Here is a 22,638-nt window from a genome sequence, read left to right as displayed (position 1 = left end):
AAATCTTAAAATAAAATGAAAGAGTTTCGCCGTTGACGTTGAGGAAGACAACTAAGGTGTACGACGTGCTCTGCCTTAAATCTACAGCCGCGTTGGAACAGAGATCGAGGGATGAAGAGAGCGTGCCAAGCTCCAAAAGTGACAGCGCAAAGGGAGACCAGCGTTGGAATTATGACTCTGTAAATGGCACAGACACCAGGAGCCATGACTGGGACTGAGAATGACCACCGAATGCTTTTTCACTTTGCCATGCAAAGTACTTTGACACTCTGGAGAAGACCTTTCCTCTGTATCATTGTTGTAGCCATTTGCATGTGAGAGCTTAGATTGTGGGAATGATTAAAGATGAACAAAGGGTGGTGGGCGAACAGTGAAGTGAGGATACACAGTGTGAAACTCCTTTAAGTGTAAAATAATGTTGATGTGATATACAGAATGTCGGGAAAGAAATTCTGGTATTAATGTGATTCTTGATTTAAGAATCAAAGGGTGGGAGTGTAAAGGAATTTCTTTTACTTATGTACTAATCACATTATTTTATTGTATAATGCCTTGGTGCCACTGGATTTTAACATGTCTGACACCCATACTGTAAGAAGGAAGTTGGGGGGAAGCAGACCACTCCACAGGAAGAGTCTTTTGTCTCTTCGAGGACTCTGGGAGGTAGCAAGGGAGTGTGAACCTTAAGGTGTGAAACAGCTGTGTACTGCCTTTTGTTCCTGGAGAAGGTATTTAACTGAGAGCCATGCTAGGCTCAGAGAGACTCTGCTGACCATGCCCCGTGGTCATGCAGGCTCTCCACAAGCTTGGTTTTCTGTTCTGTGTGTTTTGATTAAAGAATGTTGGCTACCGCTCACCGCTCATCTGCAGGCTTTATTTAAGTGGAAAACTTCCACAACACAACTTACGGACTCAGAAGGGCATCAGAGGACCGAGACAAGCAAGACATCACCACACAACATCTGGTGGAACGACATTTTTACGTAGATGATTGTCTCGCCTCCTTCCAATCAAGTACTGATGCCATTGCTGTTATGCAAAACGCTCAAGACACTCTGGCTTCATCTAATCTGAGGCTACACAAGATTGCATCCAATGACGTGAACGTAATGAAGGCATTCCACAAAAACGATCTAGCCAAGGGTCTAAAAGACCTCGACCTAGGAGCTGACATTCCACCTATGCAAAGAAGCCTCGGAATAAGCTGGGACATTGCAACAGACAAATTCACGTTTCAAGTGTCCACTGCTGAGAAGCCCTATACCCAGAGAGGGTACTTTCAGTTGTCAACAGTCTGTTTGACCCTCTTGGGTTTGCAGCTCCGGTCAGCATCAAAGGCAGAGCTTTCCTTAGAGAACTTTCCACAGACATATGTCAATGGGATGATCCACTCCCAGAAGAGTTGCTTGGAGAGTGGAGTGCATGGAAAGAGTCCCTGAAACTTCTTGAAGAAGTAAGAATACCAAGAATGTACACCTCCATATCCTTCAGTGGTGCAGAAAAAAGGGAGCTCTGTATATTCTGTGACGCGTCTCCGAAAGCTATCGCTGCAGTAGCCTACATCAAGCTCACAGATTTAGAAGGCAAAAGCGAACTGGGATTCGTGTTTGGCAAAGCGAAACTTGCACTGCAGCAGGAAATAACAATCCCCAGGCTCGAGCTATGTGCAGCTGTTCTTGCTGTCGAGATTGCTGACATTATCACAGAGGAAATCGATGTTCCCTTCCATTCTACCAGATTTTTCACAGACAGCAGAGTGGTACTTGGATACATACAGAATGAATCCAGACGATTCTACGCCTCACGTATGCAAATGTCACGTACAGAGGATTCAAAAATCGTCCAACCCAGAGCAGTGGAACTACGTTCCAACAGAGCTTAACCCGGCTGACATAGCTTCAAGATCAATCCCAGCTAGTGCACTCTCATCAAGCACATGGCTCAAAGGACCAGATTACCTACTGAGATCAACCCCTGAAGTGACTAAACACACCTTTGAACTAGTCAATCCTGAATCAGATCCTGAGATCCGTCCAACAGTGACATCACTTACAACCAATGTCGCGGCTTCTTTCCTCGAAACGAGACGATTTGTGTCTTTCTCTACTTGGGGGTCACTGTTGAGAGCCATAGCAAGGCTCATTCATATTGCAAGGTGTTACAGGAACAGCACTCCCCCAAAAAAGTGTCAAGGCTGGCATATCTGCAAAAGTCTTAGTCTAGAAGATTACAGTAAGGCAAAGAGCGTTGTTCTGAGTGGTCTTCAACACGAGGTTTACCCTGACATCTTCACATGGCTTCGAGCCCAAAAAGACATTCTGAAACAGAGCCTTCTCAGAAAACTCTCTCCTTTCAAAGACAATGCAGACTGTCTCAGGGTTGGTGGTCGCCTTTCACAAGCCAGCATGGAAAGCAATGAAGCACACCCCATTATCATCCCAGGCAACCACCATTTGACTACTCTACTAATCCGACACTACCACCAACGGGTGCAGCACCAGGGGCGCCATTTCACAGAGGGAGCCATGAGATTGGCTGGCTTCTGGATTGTTGGTGGGAAACGGAGCATCAGCTCAGTCATCAGTAATTTGCCGCAAGCTCAGGTGGAACACAGAAACGCAAAAAATGTCAGAACAAGAGGAGGCCTTGCCAGCAGCAAACGCTGGGCCGTCATCTTCACCTGCTTGGGCATCAGGGCCATTCATGTTGAGGTTATCGAGACGATGGAGTCGTCTAGTTTTATCAATGCTCTGAGACGATTCATCTCTATCAGAGGACCAGTAAAGCAGTTGAGGTCCGACTGTGGGGCCAACTTTCTGGGAGCGTGCAAGGAGCTCGGAATAACTTCAAAACACTGCGACAACCAGGAAATTCAAGACTTTTTATCCAAGAACGAATGCACATGGATTTTTAACCCTCCTCATATTTCTCATATGGGAGGAAGTTGGGAGCGCATGATCGGCATCGTGAAGCGCATACTGGACTCTATGCTAACTGTCAACCCAGTTCGCCTGTTGACTCATGAGGTTCACGTTACCTTTCTAGCAGAGGTAACCGCTATTGTAAACTCTCGACCGCTACTACCAGTCTCGTCAGATCCAGATTGCCCCTTTCTTCTTACGCCTGCTACCCTCCTTACGCAGAAAACTGGATTACCACCTACGCCATCCGGGCACTTTGACAATAAAGATTTGTTCGGACGCCAATGGAGACAAGTGCAACATCTTTCAAATGTCTTCTGGCACCGTTGGAAAACACAGTACCTGCCGACACTCCAAAAGCGAAGAAAATGGCAATCTGTGAGTCAAAATCTTCAAAAGGGAGATCTAGTTCTTCTAAAGGACAGTCGAGCTAAAAGAAACCACTGGCCCATGGGGGTGGTTGTTGAGACCTTTCCTAGCCAAGATGGACATGTCAGAAAGATTGAGGTAAAGGTCACTTCTGGAGGAACATCTAAAACCTTCTTACGACCAGTGACAGAGACTGTACTCCTGCTGCGAAATACTAATAGAGACACTGATCCTTAAAGATGGTGATGACATCCAATAGATGTCAGACGGGGAGTGTGCTGGTGTAGTTCTTCTTCCCACCAGCAGGAGTCACTACAGTTCTTTCATGCCAAGATTTGTTTGTTATTAGCTGTAGAGTTAGTAATGCAGCACACTGTGAGAAAAGACTGACTCAGCATGTTGTCCTGATAAACATCTGCATCCATCCTCTTCATTGTTTTACAGAAAGCATCGCTTGTGAGTATTTAAGTTGAACAAGAGTTAATGCAACTATATTTGCTATTATTTATGCACTTTTATGGTTAAAAGTGTACTGTATTCAGATTTACTTTCTTTCCAATGTTAGCTAGTTTAGTCAACTGATTTGCATTATCGTGTGAATATATAGACTGAATATTGCTTATTTTCTTCTGTTTGTAGTTTCACTCTGTTGATAATTGAAGGCAGCGTCAATAAAAGGGACAATACACCTGTCAGTTGTCGAGGAGTTTATCTATCTGCATAACTGTATCCAGTGTAGCAGTGAGGGCAGAATAATGTCTACGGGTTTCAGAGTCAGGCAGTGTCAGCCACGACTAATCACTGACTGCAAAGGATTTGTCCTTTCATTTTTTTTTAGAATAATAACACATTCAAATGTATGTTGTTTCCTCCAATTGTTTGTTTAACCTCTGAAAATGTGGGACTGTGTCTAAAAATTCCAAAAGTTAAAACAATTATTAAAATAAAACGTTAAAGGACAGGTTCTGATAAGAGTAGCCCTCTTTCACAGTAATATTTGCACAGTAAGAGTTAATGTTAAAAGCTAAAGTTTTTTATTTTTAAATATATATTCAGAATTGTGAAAGATATGGGATGAGGCAAACTGTAAGAAATTTGTTTTACTTGACAGGTTAATTAGAGTTAAGGCTCTTGTTATATAATATGTCTTACAGGTAAGAAGAGGAACGGAGCTACCAGCAACAGAGGCAGAATAATCCTCTAAGGTCTGTTGAGTCAATGGTGGTCTACCAATTGATTCTAGAAAAGGGAGATGTGGGTTAACTGCATTTCACACCAGGATGTTAATGGAACTGGTCAGTGTAATTAGTTAGGACGGCAGCTAGAGGGCGAGACCGGTGGATGTTGTAGGAATGTTTAGCTTATTTTAAAGTTTAGAAATGTGTTAGATAGAATGTAGAATTATTATGAGACACTGACACTGCCCTGGATATAAATAAAGGCCTGACTGTGTCATGAACTTAGGAGTAGATCTTAGGAGACCCTCCCCAGTTGAACTGTGAAAGTAAGACAAAGAGGAGTTAATGCTGAGTGGAAATTCCCCAGAGGATACCTGTGTGGGGGTCTCAACATTTGTAACTTGATAACTGTGGTCTGGAAGAGAGAGGGGTTTTTTATGACCCCTAGAGAGAGACACACACAGTGCTTAAACTGTTACACTCACACATCCACATGCACACTCACGTGCACTCACATAGACACGCGGGTACGCGCACACACAGGCACTCACGTGCTCGTGTATACACACAGAGACAGAGTTTGGAGCACACCATGGGGGTTTTATGATGCAGCCGCTTCTATAAAGCTGGCTGTGACTAACAAAGGGGTGAAGATTGTTGCAGAGGGACACCGGCCTCGTCTTCCCTTCTAGAAGTGCATGCTTAAATGAAGATGAATAAAGATGAATAAAGGTTTTGTGAAAATAACTACTGAGTTCTGGTGCCGTCTCTGGATGCCTCGACGAATAAAAGAACTGGGGTAAAAATTGATTTTGCAACAGTTTTGGTGCCGAAACCCTGGGATTCGCTCGAGGCCCTGAGAGGATGAATTGGCAGAGCTGAGATCGTGAAACGAGGCGAACAGAGAGCTAGCTCATGATTAAAAGGTAAGCACGACCTGTTTATTTTCGAACCGTGCATATTGTTTAAAGCCTAAATTATCTGTTCGCTAAGTTCAGCGTGTCTCAGTGTAAATTCACTCAGTATGTTAAAGAAACGGTGTTTGATCCGTCTTAGTTAGTAATTAATAGAATCGGTGTTTCATCCGTGGCGGTGTTGTGATCCGTCCCCGTGTGTTAAAGCAGGAAACGTGTGTTACTATTAGTTAGAAAGCGGGGCTGAAAGGCCTCGTCACCGGTGAGGGCCGTGTGTGTCACGGGTTTGGTTACCCCACCTAGTCTCGGACGCGGGGCTAGGACCTGTGAGGGCAGGAGATCCAGGGTGGTGACCTGGGGATTCGTGGCTCCTTAAATAACTAAGTCGGGGAGAGGTCCCTGTCACAGTCTGAAGTATGCATGAAAGTGTTAGGTTTTGTATTGTGATTGTCATTTATGCTTAGAAATATCTACTTATATATGCTTAGAAATATCTACCCATATATGCTTAGAAGTATATAATCGATTGTGTAGTGATAGGAGGTTTGATCCTTAGTAGTCTGCAGAGGCACGTTGTGTGCATTCCAGAGCACTCAGGGAGCATGGGAGAGGCCGTGCCTTGTCTTATTGTTTTATGGTATAGGAGGACACCTACTCTGTATCTGGTTGAGCATAAGAGCCTTTTGTTTAGATGGACCGCTAGACTCCTGGCACCAGCTTTGGGGAGTCTTCACGGGGTCATATCTTGACCCCACACACACACTCTCGCACACACACACACACTTACACAACGCACAGGCAAGGTACTCTTTGTGTGTATGTATACGTCATATGTTAATAAACCTATGCATATTCATGTAACCCCAATAAAAGAGCAGTGTTACGGGAGAGCGGACGAGAGCAACTGGGGTCAAGCGAAGGAACGGCGTTTGTTCAGTTCTCACCCGTGCACACGAAACATAAAGAACTTTGCCTACTTCGTGTCTTGCTTGCTGTGTAATTACATTGTCTTCAACGTTCCAGCGAATAGGTTTAAGCTACAAACCTATCATTAATTGGTCCTTCGACGCCGGATCCCTGGAGTCGGCAGTCACCGAGGAGAGAACCCTGACGTCAGCGAGACGTGAGAATTTGTCATTGGGCCGGTGGATTAGCTGTCTGTTTTCTCTCTTCGATGAATGACGATGGGCGGGATCCGAGGCTGATATTACACGCTAAGCAACACCCAGTAAGTTTCAAGTCTTTGCCACTGTGTGTGGCAAAGCACGCATCCTCTGTGTAAGGTTGCGTTGAAAGTCTTTGCCACTGTGTGCGGCAAAGCACGCATCCACTATGTGAGACTGCGTTGAAAGTCTTCATCACTGTGTGCGTTAAAGCGCGTGATCACTGTTATGTAAGTCTTTGCCACTGAGTGCGGCAAAGCGCGCAGCCACTGTGTGAGACTGCGTTGAGAAAATAGGCCTAATTTTTGTTGTTTGTGAGCGAGGATATTTGTTGTTGTTGTGTGAATGCTGCGGAGCAGGCGCGGTCGGTGACACGGTTGTTGTTATTATGGGTTCCCGAGCAAGTAAGACTGCCTCACAGGGAGACGACACATTAATGCAAGAATTTACTCCCGGCAGTGCGAGGTATTTATATGCTCATAACTGTAATGAGCGTAAACTAGTCGTTGGAGAATGTCAAATGTTAGAAGTTGTCAGAAAACACAGCAGCCTTGAAAAGCGTGCAGAGAAGGCCAGCTCACATCAGCAGCAGTTAAGCTATGCTCTGGTGAATGGTTTTCACCCACCCATTGCTGATTTCATTAGGAAGCAAAATGTTAATCATAACTCTGACCGGTCCTTCACATGCATTAACTGCACCCGGTGTGCACAGGAAGGAATTAAAGAAACACAGAAGAAGTCACAAAACTCTGCAGTCGCCGCTTCCCTAGCAGATAAAATCATTTTCCAGGGACAGACTGGAAGAGGGCTGAATAGGGGCAGAAAAAAGAGAGGTGAAGGCCCGCGGGGATTTAGGTGGGAACGCGACAGAAGGAAGGAGAAATGCTATGCATGTAGAGAAAGGGGTCACTATGCTAGAGAGTGTCCTAAGCGCAAGCCTGAGTAACCCCACCTGTAATAAATGATTAGTACCCGTCAAAACTGCCAATACACACACGCTTAGATTATTTTTTTAGCTTGCCCTGATCAACAACAGCCGTGCTCCAGACCACAGATTTAATTGAGGTGGATAAGTATTAACAGCAATCTGCATTAAGCTTAGGGTTGCTCAAATTCAGTACAATGACATATGAGATGAAGTAAAATAGGCAAATATTTTACCTAATTACGTGCATAGAGGCACTTGACCTGTTTGAAAGACTGTCATCCTAATATGAGCCATTGTTGAGATATAGAGCACACCTATGAAAACAACTAATATGCTGAACCCTGTATGAAGCAGCTGAAAACTACATGATGGAGAAGCTGAATTGAATATGAAAATGTAAGTCTTTGTCACTGTGGGCAAAGCACGCAACCACTGTGTGAGGTTGCGTTGCGGTCTCTTCTGAGCTGATGAGCAAGCTACACATTATCAGATCGGGAGCTGGCTGAGAACTCATCAAAGAGAGAGAAACAGAACTATGATACCTCGAGTATGTAGCGTATCCGTGAGTTCAGCTTCGTCTTTCAGATGCGCAGCAGTTTTCCTGTATCGTGATTCATGTGTGTAGAGTGTTCATAGCATCAGCATCATGTTTTTGTTTATTTGTTTTGTTGGGTTGAAAAATAACTATATAAACTTGTGATCATACTTATGGATCACCATGGCACATATCATCAGCAATATGATTATTTACGCAGATAAAAAAAGTGAGTGTGAATGTGCCTGACGTCGCAGTGTGTGTGTGCGTTGTGTAAACGTAATTGTCTCCAATTGTGAGAGTGGTGATTCTGCAGGTCACCAGCTAGTGTAAAGAAAAAAAAGAGAGTAAGAAGGAGACAAAATTTACATTATAGATGAAAATAATCATAGGAAAAAGGTTTTGTTTATCAGCCAAGAACAACTACAATCTCATTTTCTACTTTTAAGAAAGGAGAGTTCAAAAAACAGAGAGAGACAGATATGTGTTGGTTAAGCAGTGAAGATAATAATGAAAATGTCATAGTTTTGTCACTTTCAGATGAATCCATTTTCCACATGCAGCAGTCGGACAAAAGTTATAGTTTAACATCATTGGAAACATTCAGGCCAAGTTTCTGGCTGACTTATTTACAGCACCATGTGTCCCTCAATCTCACAAGTGAGCTCTCACTCCTCTCTGAAGACAAAGAATGCAGTTCCAAAGAGCAATAACATGGCAGATACAGAGACAGCAGCAAAGTCCTGAGCAAAGAGACCCAGCAAGCAGCAGCAGTGTGGACAAACAGCATCACAGAAGAAGAGAAAAACCATCATCCTGACTGATTGGATTAATGGCACTGTGTTTCCAGCAAGCTGCAAATTCACTGTGCTTGTGAAAAGAACGTCTGGGGAGAACTGAGGAGACTATTGGAGTTTGACACTTGCCACCTTTGGAGAAAATGGCAAGAAGAGACAGTGGAACACAGGACAAAGCTGAAGAAGAACTGCCGGCTGTTGGACTGTTGAAGTGGGAGAGGACAACAGAGTGAGTAGGTGACAACACAGAGAGTGCTGTTGTTTAATGTGGGAACTCAAAATTTGGGTTAGCAAACCTGGGGAAAAGAAAACTGACTGCTTAAGTGGAAAGTTGAGAAGGAGTCTGAAACACTGAAAAAGGAAACATATACAAAATCACACACACAAGCAGAACATGCATTAACCCTACTAACACAAACACAAGAGAGCTCATGAAGATTAGACAGCATCTTGAGCATGTCAGTCTGTTTATCATCTTGTCCAAGTCACCTCGTGTGATGAAAACACCGGTGGACTCATAGCACATTAGTTAAAAATGATCAAATAATAGCAGAGAAGTGTGTAGGAAAGGCAGCTTTAAGAACATGCCCTGCTGGAGATGCAGCTCCACAGACATTGATTAAACCTGCCTAATAACACAAACACACATGCAATGAAAATCAGCTTGTTATCTCTCATCAGTGTTAAAATAGTGTCAATTTAACAGACACTTGTTATCAAATGCTGAATTTATCCAATGCTGACAGTTAACTCTCTAGGTTGCAGGACAACAGTTTAATTTTTGAAGAGAGAGAGAGAAAAAAAAAAAGATTCTGGTTTGACCAACCAGTGATCAGACAATAAATTTAGTTGGTAATATAGTAAATTGGGAGATGCTTTCTGCTTGATTGATGCAGCACAAGTAATTTACTGTATGAGGGAAATTCTATTTTTGTGATAATATTTTGAACATGCATTTCTGTTGTCCTGTCAACTTAGTGGGTTAATAGCTGATATGCACACTAGTTGATGGTTCTTAGATTAAGGAAAGGTGACTGAATTCTAGCACGAGTGAATGGGATGTGATGGAGTTTGTTGGAGTGGAGACTCTAAAACACTGAGTTTCCTGTTGTGATGTGCGAGTGAATCCTGCACCCAGATACACAACTCTGAATACATAAGAACAGACTTCTTTTGTGAAGTGCATGACAACATGCCACATATTTTATGATGATGGGGAAAAAGGAAAACTAAATAAAATCTGTGGCCTAAATGAGTAAAAAGTACAGATGAAATTCATAGCTAATAAGACATTAGGCTTGTGTTGTGTGTTGTGCGGCTGATGGTTGGTTTGGAGTTTATCTAGCTGATGATTTTTCTTTTGTTGTGAAGTTGAGCCTGCCAATTAGTATGATGGTATGATAAATCATGCTAATAGTATGATTTACCCTCCTGAGATGAGGAGCATGTGTCATGACTTAACAAGGCCTTTTTATTTTGATACTTTCACAGTGCACTGAAAGTTTTGTTTGATGATCTCTGTTTGAGCAGATCTGCACGATTAGAACAGAAGCGCTGTACGACACGTCGTCGAGAAAATTGTTACAAGTGAGTTTCTCCACATTAAAATGGGCGCAGGAGAAAGTCACTTTTTTGGGACAATTAGAAAATAGGTCCCTGCCAAAAAAGGATTCAGCGAGATAATCCAATATAAAGTTCTTCTTTTTCTTTTTGAAATGATGTCATTTTGCTGAGTGGAAACGAAATGCGACGATAGGTTCCACAATCAGCAAAGAAAGAATGAATGAATGCATGAATGAATGAGTGAGAGAAAATAAAACTGACTGACTGGTAAAAGCTGACAGGAGCTGACAGACTGACTGACATCACTGTGCGAAGTTAACCCCTGCCTGACAAAGGTGCAGATGAATCTGTGTGTTTCTTTTTACAGGAGCAGAAAGATGACAGCAACATCCGAGGTTGCGTGATGATTTAACCTTTTAAATGCCACTTTCTGTGTCACTACCTTGTGTTGCTCACAGAGGTAACTGTGACAAAGTGTGTATACACCTGCGCAGCGCTAACATTTCTACAGCATTACAGTTCTTCATGTGAGTTGATCATGTGATTTATACCAGGACAGCTGGTTGATGTTTTTCTACAACAGGATTTTTGGGTTTATGTGTGAAGAAAACTGTGTTTACAGGTTATGAGTTGGTGATGCTGTTATACTGTGTTGTTGGGAAAATGTTAAAGGTTACTGTGACATGTGAATAGACATTTCCTGTGTTGAAACTAGTGTCACTTCTTTCCACAGCTATGGATGGCTAACTTTATGGTCTTTTTATAGCATTTTTATTTTTATAGCATATTGTCCATGTGTGTTGCTGATGTTTGTTTTTTCTAAGAGTGCATGTAGAGGATTCAGCAGAGATGGACAAGTAACATGAGAAAGCAAATAAGAGATGCAGTGTTTATGGAATAGTTTAATATGGGGCTCATTAGCTGGCCACTACTGAGCTCCTAGCGATAGCTGAGTGGAGTGACTTTGCTTAAGAGAAGTCACCGATTACATTGATGTTAACTGAGTACATGGGATGATCCATGTCTGGGGTGGATTATGGTAATAATTGTAGTCTACTGATTTGAGAAAACCTGCACATGATACTTGTCCTGTTGATGCTGAGTACTTTATTACTCTTATTATACAATTGTTTATAAGTGTGAAGTTTGATTTTACTTCCAGATCTTGTTTTCCAGGCCATGATGGTGTGTATGCAGGCTCCAGGCGGAGCCGGGGTTTTAAGCAAACTTAATATGCAAAACACACTAACATTCTTTGTTGCAGGGTTATAGGTCCGGGGTGGTGCTGCTCCAGAGGGGGGAGACGCCCTGATGTTGCCTGGGACATGATCTAGCTAACCTTTTTCTTTCAGATAGGAATCTAGGGTTGATGAGTTGACTCATGGGAGTGTCCATGCGTCAAGAGGAGGGGTCCAGAGTTAAAGAGTCACATGAAACTATGTTTTCTATGTTTTTTAAACTATGTTTTTTATGATTTTTGCAGTGATTTGTGTGATTAACAGTTCATTTACGGGTATTAAACCTATGCAAGTGGTGCATCTATGTTCAGATGAGGCTTTGATGGTTCATAAATGAAGCTCACTGAACTAAAGAATGTGGTTTGATGATGCTTTACATGCTTTCCAAATAGAAGTTTTTCCTCCTAGCAAGGAAATACAGGTGCAGCAGTCAGAGTATTGCTGAAAGGAATCTCCTGAGAAATCTTCAGAGGCCCAGTGAGAAGCAAGAACCCATTCCAGGCAGAGCTGACAGCCCAGGCAGTGGTTGAGGTCAAAGGTCAAGCTGTTTGGGGCCCATCATGAGATCAGATTCCACAGCCACAGCAAGGACCACGAAGCTGCGTTGGAATGAGAGCTGTGCCAAGGGGGCTTTCCAGAGGCCAACAGAGGAGATTGTGGACGACAGACAGGCACCTGAAGGATGAGGGGAGCGTGCCAAGCTCCATTGACAGCGCAGGGGGAGTTCGAGGATGGCATCATGATCCTGTGAAAAGCACAGGAACCAGAAGCTATGGTGGTGATGACAGCAGTTTCCTATGAACATCACCTAATGCTGTGTCACTGTACTGTGCATACGATGACACTCTGAAGACTCCTGGAATCATAACAGCAGTAAGATAACTGGATCCAGCACCCTTTCCACAGAGGGTTTTCCTGCAGAGGATGGGCAATGGTGGATATGTATCCCCCACAGGACAAGGAGGCCTGAAGTGAGGTGATGGGGGTTGGTAGAGGCCATAAAATTAGAGTGCTGAAGAGGTCTGCAGCTTTCAAGATAGCTGAGACCCATGTTGACAAGCAACAAAACCACCTGGTATGTTTGAATGTCTATTCTACATACATTTGGACTCTGGTCTTGTGGACAGTGATGGAAACAACTGGAAGAGACATTTATGACGCCTTGCAGAACTTAAACCACTCTGCAGAGAGACATGTAGAGGAGCACCACCAAGCTGGAGTGTTTTTGAAAATGTTAATTTCTCTTTTGACCATTAACAATTCATTTGTTTGCTTGTAGGATGCAGGTTACCATTGAATGAGATTAATGAGAACTTGGATAACTGCTAATACATTTGTGAAACTGTGTACGTTTACATATGCTGAGTATGAAAATGGTTGCATTGACACTGTCAGACATGAGGTATTCATAACTGGGGACTTTTCTAGCATAACTGCCAAAAAGGGGGGAATGTTAGGTTTTGTATTGTGATTGTCATTTATGCTTAGAAATATCTACTTATATATGCTTAGAAATATCTACCCATATATGCTTAGAAGTATATAATCGATTGTGTAGTGATAGGAGGTTTGATCCTTAGTAGTCTGCAGAGGCACGTTGTGTGCATTCCAGAGCACTCAGGGAGCATGGGAGAGGCCGTGCCTTGTCTTATTGTTTTATGGTATAGGAGGACACCTACTCTGTATCTGGTTGAGCATAAGAGCCTTTTGTTTAGATGGACCGCTAGACTCCTGGCACCAGCTTTGGGGAGTCTTCACGGGGTCATATCTTGACCCCACACACACACACACTTACACAACGCACAGGCAAGGTACTCTTTGTGTGTATGTATACTTCATATGTTAATAAACCTATGCATATTCATGTAACCCCAATAAAAGAGCAGTGTTACGGGAGAGCGGACGAGAGCAACTGGGGTCAAGCGAAGGAACGGCGTTTGTTCAGTTCTCTCCCGTGCACACGAAACATAAAGAACTTTGCCTACTTCGTGTCTTGCTTGCTGTGTAATTACATTGTCTTCAACGTTCCAGCGAATAGGTTTAAGCTACAAACCTATCAAAAAGCAGGATCGGTTGCTTTCGCCGGTTAGATTCCGTGCTGAGTTGAACCAGTGCCTGATGCAGAAGGAAGACTGTGTAGTGTGTGTGAAAGCGCAGTTAGAGTCTGTGTCTCGTTTGAATTACGGGAGTCAATTAAAGTAACAAAAAGAATTTGGGTCTAAAAGTGTGTGTTTGTGGTGTGCAGAAATCGCGGCAGGAGGCCGTGTCACGAGTTGTTGCAAATTGTGAAGACAATTGGGGGGTTTAATTTGGTTTTATTTTTTATGGTTCACAGGTGGAACAAAGGAGGAGTAAAATGTGTGTGTGTGTGTGTGTGTGTGAGAGAGAGAGAGAAAGGTGGGGGCGAGTGACCAGCCTGTGAGTGTGTGTGTGAATTCCTTGATGACAAAAGAGGGAGAAAAAAGTACATTAGTTGATTTCCTGTGAAATAATGATAGTTAAGAAATCAAAGTGATAAAATAGGAGAAAGTGAACTAAAATAAATAAAGAAACCTAAACAGTGGATTAGCGTTAAGGTAATGATAAATAAATTGATAAAATTAATAGTGACATTTAAAGGTGACCAAGTACTCAAGGATGAATGGAGAATTTGATTGCTGACTGGATGAGAGCTGTTGGGGTGAAAGGAAAATGAGCTTGGAGGAGTGAGTAAACAGGATTAATGTGTGGGTGTAAAACAATGGGGTAAAAAAAAAAGAGAAAGAAAATAATGAAAACAAAGAAAATAAAAAGTGTGTAAGTGTGAGTGGGAAATTGTCTCCAACTGGGGGAAGCAGTGACACTACAGGTCACCTTCTTCCCCTGCTGTACACAAAAGAAAACATAATTTGGAGTGTTGTGGGTGAAAATAATTAACAACAACATCAAGAAGAGGTAACTGTGACAAAGTGTGTATACACCTGCGCAGCGCTAACATTTCTACAGCATTACAGTTCTTCATGTGAGTTGATCATGTGATTTATACCAGGACAGCTGGTTGATGTTTTTCTACAACAGGATTTTTGGGTTTATGTGTGAAGAAAACTGTGTTTACAGGTTATGAGTTGGTGATGCTGTTATACTGTGTTGTTGGGAAAATGTTAAAGGTTACTGTGACATGTGAATAGACATTTCCTGTGTTGAAACTAGTGTCACTTCTTTCCACAGCTATGGATGGCTAACTTTATGGTCTTTTTATAGCATTTTTATTTTTATAGCATATTGTCCATGTGTGTTGTTAATGTTTGTTTTTCTAAGAGTGCAAGTAGAGGATTCAGCAGAAAACAGACAAGTGACATGAGAAAACAATAAGAGATGCAGTGTTTATGGAATAGTTTAATATGGGCTCATTAGCTGGCCACTATTGAGCTCATAGTGATAAAATGAGTGGAGTGACATTGCTTAAGCCTTAAAGGAAAGTCACCGATTAAATTGTGGACTAAATTGGGATGATTCATGATTTGGGACAAATTATGGCAATAATAGTGATTTGATGATTTGAGAAAACCTGCACATGATGCTTGTCTGTTATGCTGAATACTTTATTACTCTTATGATCTATAGTTGGTTGAAAATGTGAAGTTTGATTTAACAGACGTTGTCTTCCAGGATACAGGCTCCAGGTGGAGCTGGGAGTTAAATAAGCTAAACATGTAACTGCCGACTAATGTTTTTACACAGGGTTACAGGCTGGAGTATGGCTGCTCCAACTGGGAAACCCTGGAGATTGTTTTAGAGAGATGGTGCAACATTCTTGTACATGTCTCATTGGGGAGTTGACACATGGTAAAAGCCATGTGGCAAGAGGAGTGTTATTTTTTAATCTGTAGATGTCGTGAGGTGCCATGACGAGAAGCAGTGACTGAGAGGATCGTCCACAAGATGGGAGCTGAGGCCAGGAGAGAGTCTTCAGGAGGATCAGAGATCACCTTCAGCACAGCAGACATCGCGCAGGAGATCGTCATGAGGAGACTCTGCACAGCAAAATCTTAAATAAAATGAAAGAGTGTCGACGTTGACGTTGAGGAAGACAACTAAGGTGTACGACGTGCTCTGCCTTAAAATCTTCAGCAGCGTTGGAACTTGAGAATCGAGAGATGGAGAGAGCGTGCCAAGCTCTAAAAGTGACAGTGCAGAGGAAGTCCAGCGATGGAATTGTGATTCTGTGAACAGCACAAATGATTTGATGCTCTGCAGAGAAGCCTTCTGCATGGGAAAAGATGTAAACAGACAAGCCTTTCATCTAAATTTACATCATGTCAACTTGTCTAGGCTGGTTAAGGGGAAATTGGAGAGAAACGGTAGTGTTAGGTGTGATAACTGTTGTTATTGTAACTGTGATTTTTCTTCTAAGTGAATTGCCCAGAGACAGACCCGAATCCACTCCAGCGACTCCACCATCACAGGCCACGGTGAAGCGAACCAAACGTAGTGAAACAGGTAAATCAGATGAGTGTTTTGATTATTATGGCGGTGTCAGGATCCAAGCGGCCAGGAACACACAGGCACAAATGTAATCTTCCAAAAAAAGGGTTTTATTATACCCCAAAAAGGACAAGATGATTACAAAAATTCAAAATAACAAAAATAAACTTTTTTAAGAACCAAGTGGGCCCATAAAAGAGGTTAACTTAACAGAACTTTACTCAAAAGTCACTTAACAAAAACATAACTCAACAAACTGACCTTCCCAAATGAGAAACAGCTCCAGCTATATAGCAAATGAATAAACCATTATATACACCAAAGGTGAAAACTAAAGAGATAACAGCTAACCATCATTCAAGAAGAACCCCATTCCCCCTGCATGATCACAATAGATGGTCCAGTCCACTTTATTGGCTTCTGCATTTAAACCAGCTCCACCCACAGCCTCCTCTTTCAGCCAAACCAGGAAGGACTGGAGCGGAGGTCAGGTAACTCAGAAAGAACAGAAATATAATCAATATAACATATACCTATATAAAACAACAAACAATGCAAAGCAGAGTCTATGCCACCATTTGGGCTATAGCTTAGTGCTGTCATGCATTACAGGTAAACTCAAAATAACAAATTAGTTAACTTATGATCACAGAAGCTTTAGAGCATAACGTAAACATAAGACAAAAGACCAAATGAATATTACCTAAGTATCTCAATTGTGTGGTTGCATGCAGCCATCACAGGCGGTATAGAGTTGGACAACGACAAAGGGTCCACAGCTTCGTATACATTTGATCTTTGTGCTGTCATTAAATGTAAAGGTTTAAACAGTTCATGGCGGGGATATGATGTCTGGGTAGGTTACAATCCAATGGTAGATATAGAGTGTAATAATTAGAAGCTTGGCTACCCCTATCACACTTATTGGAAGGGCCCGTGTGAGTACTGGTCTACCATAGTGGAGTATTCTGGCATGTGGTGCCCCTAAAAGGACACCACGTGGCAGAAGCTTGGGTTTCAGCGGGACTTCTCAGCTGGGCAGAACCCGTTGACCCTGTCACTGAATAGTTGGCATGACACTGTGTGGCCCGCTCGATCCGTGGTGTACTTATTCATAGGAGTAGACGTCTCAGGGAAGGACCCATACGGTCTGGTTAAAATTAATTTTAGAGATTTTGCACCTGATGTGGCTGAAATAATTGTATTAACACCTCCCCCACCATTGTCACTTTCAGAATCGGGCCCACAAATACTTGAGGTAGATTATACAAGACTCAAACCTAAACAGTTCATTTCAATGGCCACTGGCTACCGTGAGAGCAATTTATGGCTAGATTGGCTCATCCAAAATGCTAGAGAACAAAATGTTTCAGATTGTGTGGCGTGCGCAGCGGCCCGCCCACATCTTTTCACAGAACCAGCTCCTTCATATCCCGAAGACCAGTGGGGATTTGAGTGCATGCTCAGACTCACCAGAGAAGCGGTTTCTGAAGGTAATTGTACTATGTTGGCTAGTTTGTTTCCACCAATAGGTAATGACACTGTACTTGGTCCTTTCACACCGAGAAAAGCCAACTACACGTGTTTTGACTTTACTTGGTCTTTCCCTGACAGACATGAGCATGAGGCCAGGGAGATTAACGCCAATTGGTGCACTGTGATGTACCTGGCCAGAGGCAAGGTATCAAAAGGCACCGGCACCGAAATAGGCCTGTGGGCACGTGCTGGTTTGTATTATTATTATGGTGGGTACAGATTGTATGTTAGAATTCCTAGTGGGACTTTTGGTCTCTGTGCCATGGTACGTATAGGTGCACCTCTCGTTTTAGTAGGAGAAAAGGGGGTGCGGCTGGCTAAGCCTGGCACCGCTCAACTGACAGCCACGTGCAGACGTCATGTGTTGGCCAAACAGTCACCAGGATCGTTTGACCTTACAATAGGATCACCAACATACATAGATGCTATTGGGGTTCCTAGGGGTGTGCCTGAATGAATTTAAGGTAGCGGACCAAATTGCTGGAGGATTTGAAAATTGTCCAATGATTTCTGCATTCTTTCCAGTAACTCCTGGCAAGAATGTGGATCGTATTAATTATGTGCACTATAATGTCCTGAGACTGGCGAACCTTACCAGGGACGCAGTTGAAGGGCTTGCTGAACAGTTGGGTCCGACATCTTTAATGGCAGTACAAATCGGATGGCGTTAGATTCTGGAGTGGATAACCTGCTGGAAGCATGGATGACCTCTGTCTTTGGGCAATGGAAAGGTTTCCTTATGTCAATTATGGTTTCTTTGTCTGTTTTTACTGCAATATTAGCGACGTGTGGCTGTCGTTGTGTGCCTTGTATCAGAGCCTTGTTCGTAAGACTCATTAATCGTGGTGTGGGAGAATCTGATACAAAGGCAGACACCAGGATGCCACTTTTGGGAAATGGGACACAGTATGAAAACATTATGGTGAAAGATTTAGTGTAGTTTTATCTGCCATAGGGCAGATAAAAAGGGGGATTTGTAGGAATGTTTAGCTTATTTTAAAGTTTAGAAATGTGTTAGATAGAATGTAGAATTATGGTAGAGACACTGACACTGCCCTGGATATAAATAAAGGCCTGACTGTGTCATGAACTTAGGAGTAGATCTTAGGAGACCCTCCCCAATTGAACTGTGAAAGTAAGACAAAGAGAAGTTAATGCTGAGTGGAAATTACCCAGAGGATACCTGTGTGGGGGTCTCAACATTTGTAACTTGATAACTGTGGTCTGGAAGAGAGAGGGGTTTTTTATGACCCCTAGGGAGTGTAGAATTATAGGGATTATTTTACATAACCATCATCTTTGTCATTGCATTAATTATCATTTCATCCAAGCATTTATTGATTTTTTTAACTTTACAGCTCCTAACTTGCAGGGATGGCGTGGAGTGTAATGAATGAATGCAAAACATGCTTACAGACACAAACATGACAGAGATTTAATGTATAGGGCAAAGGTGGAACACATGTTGCTTTGTTTCTGCTTAGCAACTAGTGAGGCAGACGGTGTAAAGATAAGTATGTAATAAGTGAACAGGAAACATGTGAGGGTGAGACGGGTGAAACAAAATGTTGTAGATAATGGAAACTTGTCTAACTGGCATTAACAGTAACTTTTGCATGTTATGTATATGCTTGAAGCCAAAAGAGGCGTAAATCCTGATAGAAAAGTTTGAAGTGTGCTTTCTAGCGGAGATTTAGGCTGACAGGGGGATGGTGTGTATTTTACTCGGGGTGTGTTTAAGAAAACTGAAAGCGTTGCTCACACACATAAAGAGTATTGAGATTAAGTCAAGTTAATATAATGGATAGAGCCTAGAACATGATATTGTGAACCAACTTTGAATAATGACAGGAACCTGAGATGAACACAGTAAGTTAGTAAGGTGTAGCAGAGAAAGGTTGTTTGTTTTCTATCCCTTACAGGAGAAGATTTCCACTAGAGAGGGACCCAGAAAAGGAGCAGAGACCACTTAAGCATGAAGTGTTTTCAAGTGGGAGCTGGTGTTTTATTGCTGGACCACCTAGAGGACATGAGGTTGTTGTCTGATTTGCTGAGTCAGGGGCGGCTAGAGAGGGTCAGAGCGAAGGTAGTGGACCTGGGAATAGTGTAGTGACGTCTCTGGAAGACGTCAAGAGAGGGAATTGTAGAATTATAGGGATTATTTTACATAACCATCATCTTTGTCATTGCATTAATTATCATTTCATCCAAGCATTTATTGAAGTTGCTGGCATTATGTTATAATTTGTATTACAGGGGTTATCATAATCAAATATTAACATGTTTATTACAGGTGCAGTTAGAACCACTTTAAATCGTTGAGTTAAATCTATAATCTTAAAAGCTTATATGCTGAGTATATTGTTACAGTAAAATACTAGCTGAGCAAAGGCCTGAATGTATTCAGCTTCTTGTTGCATTTGAGTTTGCTTAGTAACAGGTGACAGAAGATGGGCCAAAGAGGAGGACAAGTCCATGGGGACCTCACCACCATATTTGGATGGATGCCAGAAAGGGGAACTTCTGTGTCTGCATTTATCTCTTAGAATAGATCAGTGTCTGTAGAAGAGGCAAATAATGTTCTTAAGATGCAAATTATGTGCTTGTAAACGCAAGAGGGGGCGTCATAATACCCTGATGTTATAAAAGCAATCTGAAGTGTATTTTTGGTCGGGGATTTACAACTGATGGTTTCCAGTGTACGTCTCCCCACGCTGCGTGTATTCATTAAAATCAATTGTTTGATTGACCTCTTCTGGACCATGATTGTTTTACTCTCGTCCTCAATTTCGGACCCGTAACAGGAGTCACGTACCAGAGACACACACAGTGCTTAAACTGTTACACTCACACATCCACATGCACACTCACGTGCACTCACATAAACACGCGGGTACGCGCACACACAGGCACTCACGTGCTCGTGCATACACACAGAGACAGAGTTTGGAGCACACCATGGGGGTTTTATGATGCGGCCGCTTCTATAAAGCTGGCTGTGACTAACAAAGGGGTGAAGATTGTTGCAGAGGGACACCGGCCTCGTCTTCCCTTCTAGAAGTGCATGCTTAAATGAAGATGAATAAAGATGAATAAAGGTTTTGTGAAAATAACTACTGAGTTCCGGTGCCGTCTCTGGATGCCTCGACGAATAAAAGAACTGGGGTAAAAACTGATTTCGCAACAGTGTGAACCGTGAGATGATATTATGTCCGGCAGAGTAAGGGTAACCCAATAAAGAGTGGATTACAGACATTACAGTGAAGCCGCGTGTAATTAAATAACACAACAATGATAACAATTATTTCAATGAGCCAAATGTTTTGCAACCTCTTCTATTTGCAATTCAGATCAGCATTGCTACTCTTCTCAAACACTGGGGTATAAAACCTAATGACATGCTTGGCCACTCGGTTGGAAAGGTTGCTGCTCAGGTCTTTGGTCTCTGTCCAAGTGTTGTACTACCGTATTATTCTTCAGGGCAAAGTCAAAGGAGAGGACATCCTTGTGGTTGGCAATGTGACTGTAGATAAGGTATTAAAAAGAAATTGCTTTTAACAGCCCTCCATCCTGCACTCTGTCAGGACATCCTGATGCATAGACATCCTCCATGAGAGGCTGAAGAGCATCTTTAAAGATGAAACTCTCTTCCTTCATATCTTAGATGTTCCAGCAGCCTACCATAGCCATATGATGGATCCAGTATTAGAGGACATTAAGAGAAGCATAGATGTTTTACATACCAACAACATAGAGTCCAAACTGTTTTCAGCAGTGACTGGTGACAAGCCTACCAGGGGAAATGTGGTCTTAGTGGAGACTGGACCTTGTAGTTGTCCCCACATGAACATATGTGAGACCCTGGGCAATGATACCGTAGTTCTTTCCACCGCAAACCCTGATAAGGATTATGATATAATCCTCTCGACAGTAGTAACGCTATTTGAACTTGGCATGAATGTTGACTGGCATCAGCTCTACAGGGGTTCGGAGACATTGACCGCAGCTCTTCCAGTCTATCAATTTGACAACACAAAGAAAGACCTGAATTTGGAATCACTGCGGAAAGGTGACGAGCCATCTTCCTTTACTCCCCCATACACTCATATCCCAGATAAAGAGGGCTAACAAAGAGTTCCTGAGCAACCGCTCTTCTATGGGCTCAAATTGTGGTCATAAATATTTTGTACTTGTAAATCAGATTTGTATGTGTAAAAAGAATTTGTGTGTGCCTAAAAAAGATAAGTATTTGTAAAAAGAATTTGTGTGTGTGTAAAAAAGATTTGTATTTGTAAAAAGAATTTGTGTGTGTGTAAAAAAGATTTGTATTTGTAAAAAGAATTTGTGTGTGTGTAAAAAAGATTTGTATTTGTAAAAAGAATTTGTGTGTGTGTAAAAAAGATTTGTGTGTGTCAAATCACAAATTTGACTAATCAGAGAAATTTAGGAATCAGGATTTCAGTCATCCTGTCGTCTGTGGTGTTGGTGGTCTGTGTTGCTGCACTCATCTTTGTCAGAGTGCTCGTGGTGAATTATAACTGAAACAAGAAACACTCAGGAAACTGGACCATTTTCAGTCAAATGAAGGGACACTCAGACACTCAGTGGCAGAAGGCAGACACCTCCTGAGGAGTGTCAGTTCATTATGCCAGAATGTAACTTTTTTGCCCCTCCAATAGCCAAACCCATCTGTTCTCTGATTGGATAGTTAAATTTGTGATTGACATGACATTGGCCAATCAGATGAAAGGAAGAAAAATAGGGTCAAAATTCGTACTTGTAACTTGAAAGTTGAGTGCAGAGTTTCAGAGGTATTTTTTGGCTAAGTCCACACACAAATCTCTTTTACACACACACAAATTCTTTTTACAAATACAAATCTTTTTTACACACACACAAATTCTTTTTACACATACAAATCTTTTTTACACACACACAAATTCTTTTTACACATGCAAATCCTGATTTACAAGTACAAAACTGATTTACAAGTACAAAATATTTATGACCACAATTTGAGCCCATACTCTTC

General features: G+C 42.2%; 1 pseudogene; it reads left to right on the top strand.

The window, feature by feature from the left end:
• The first annotated feature begins 2,405 nt into the window (after window positions 1–2,405).
• Window positions 2,406–21,734, top strand: LOC120441831 (annotated as a pseudogene).
• Window positions 21,735–22,638: the final 904 nt, after the last annotated feature.

The sequence above is a fragment of the Oreochromis aureus genome, linkage group 9 (genome assembly GCF_013358895.1).
Source record: "Oreochromis aureus strain Israel breed Guangdong linkage group 9, ZZ_aureus, whole genome shotgun sequence".
Classification (NCBI taxonomy): domain Eukaryota; kingdom Metazoa; phylum Chordata; class Actinopteri; order Cichliformes; family Cichlidae; genus Oreochromis; species Oreochromis aureus.
Note: the sequence above shows the minus strand (reverse complement) of the source record. Positions and strands in the feature narration are given on the sequence as shown.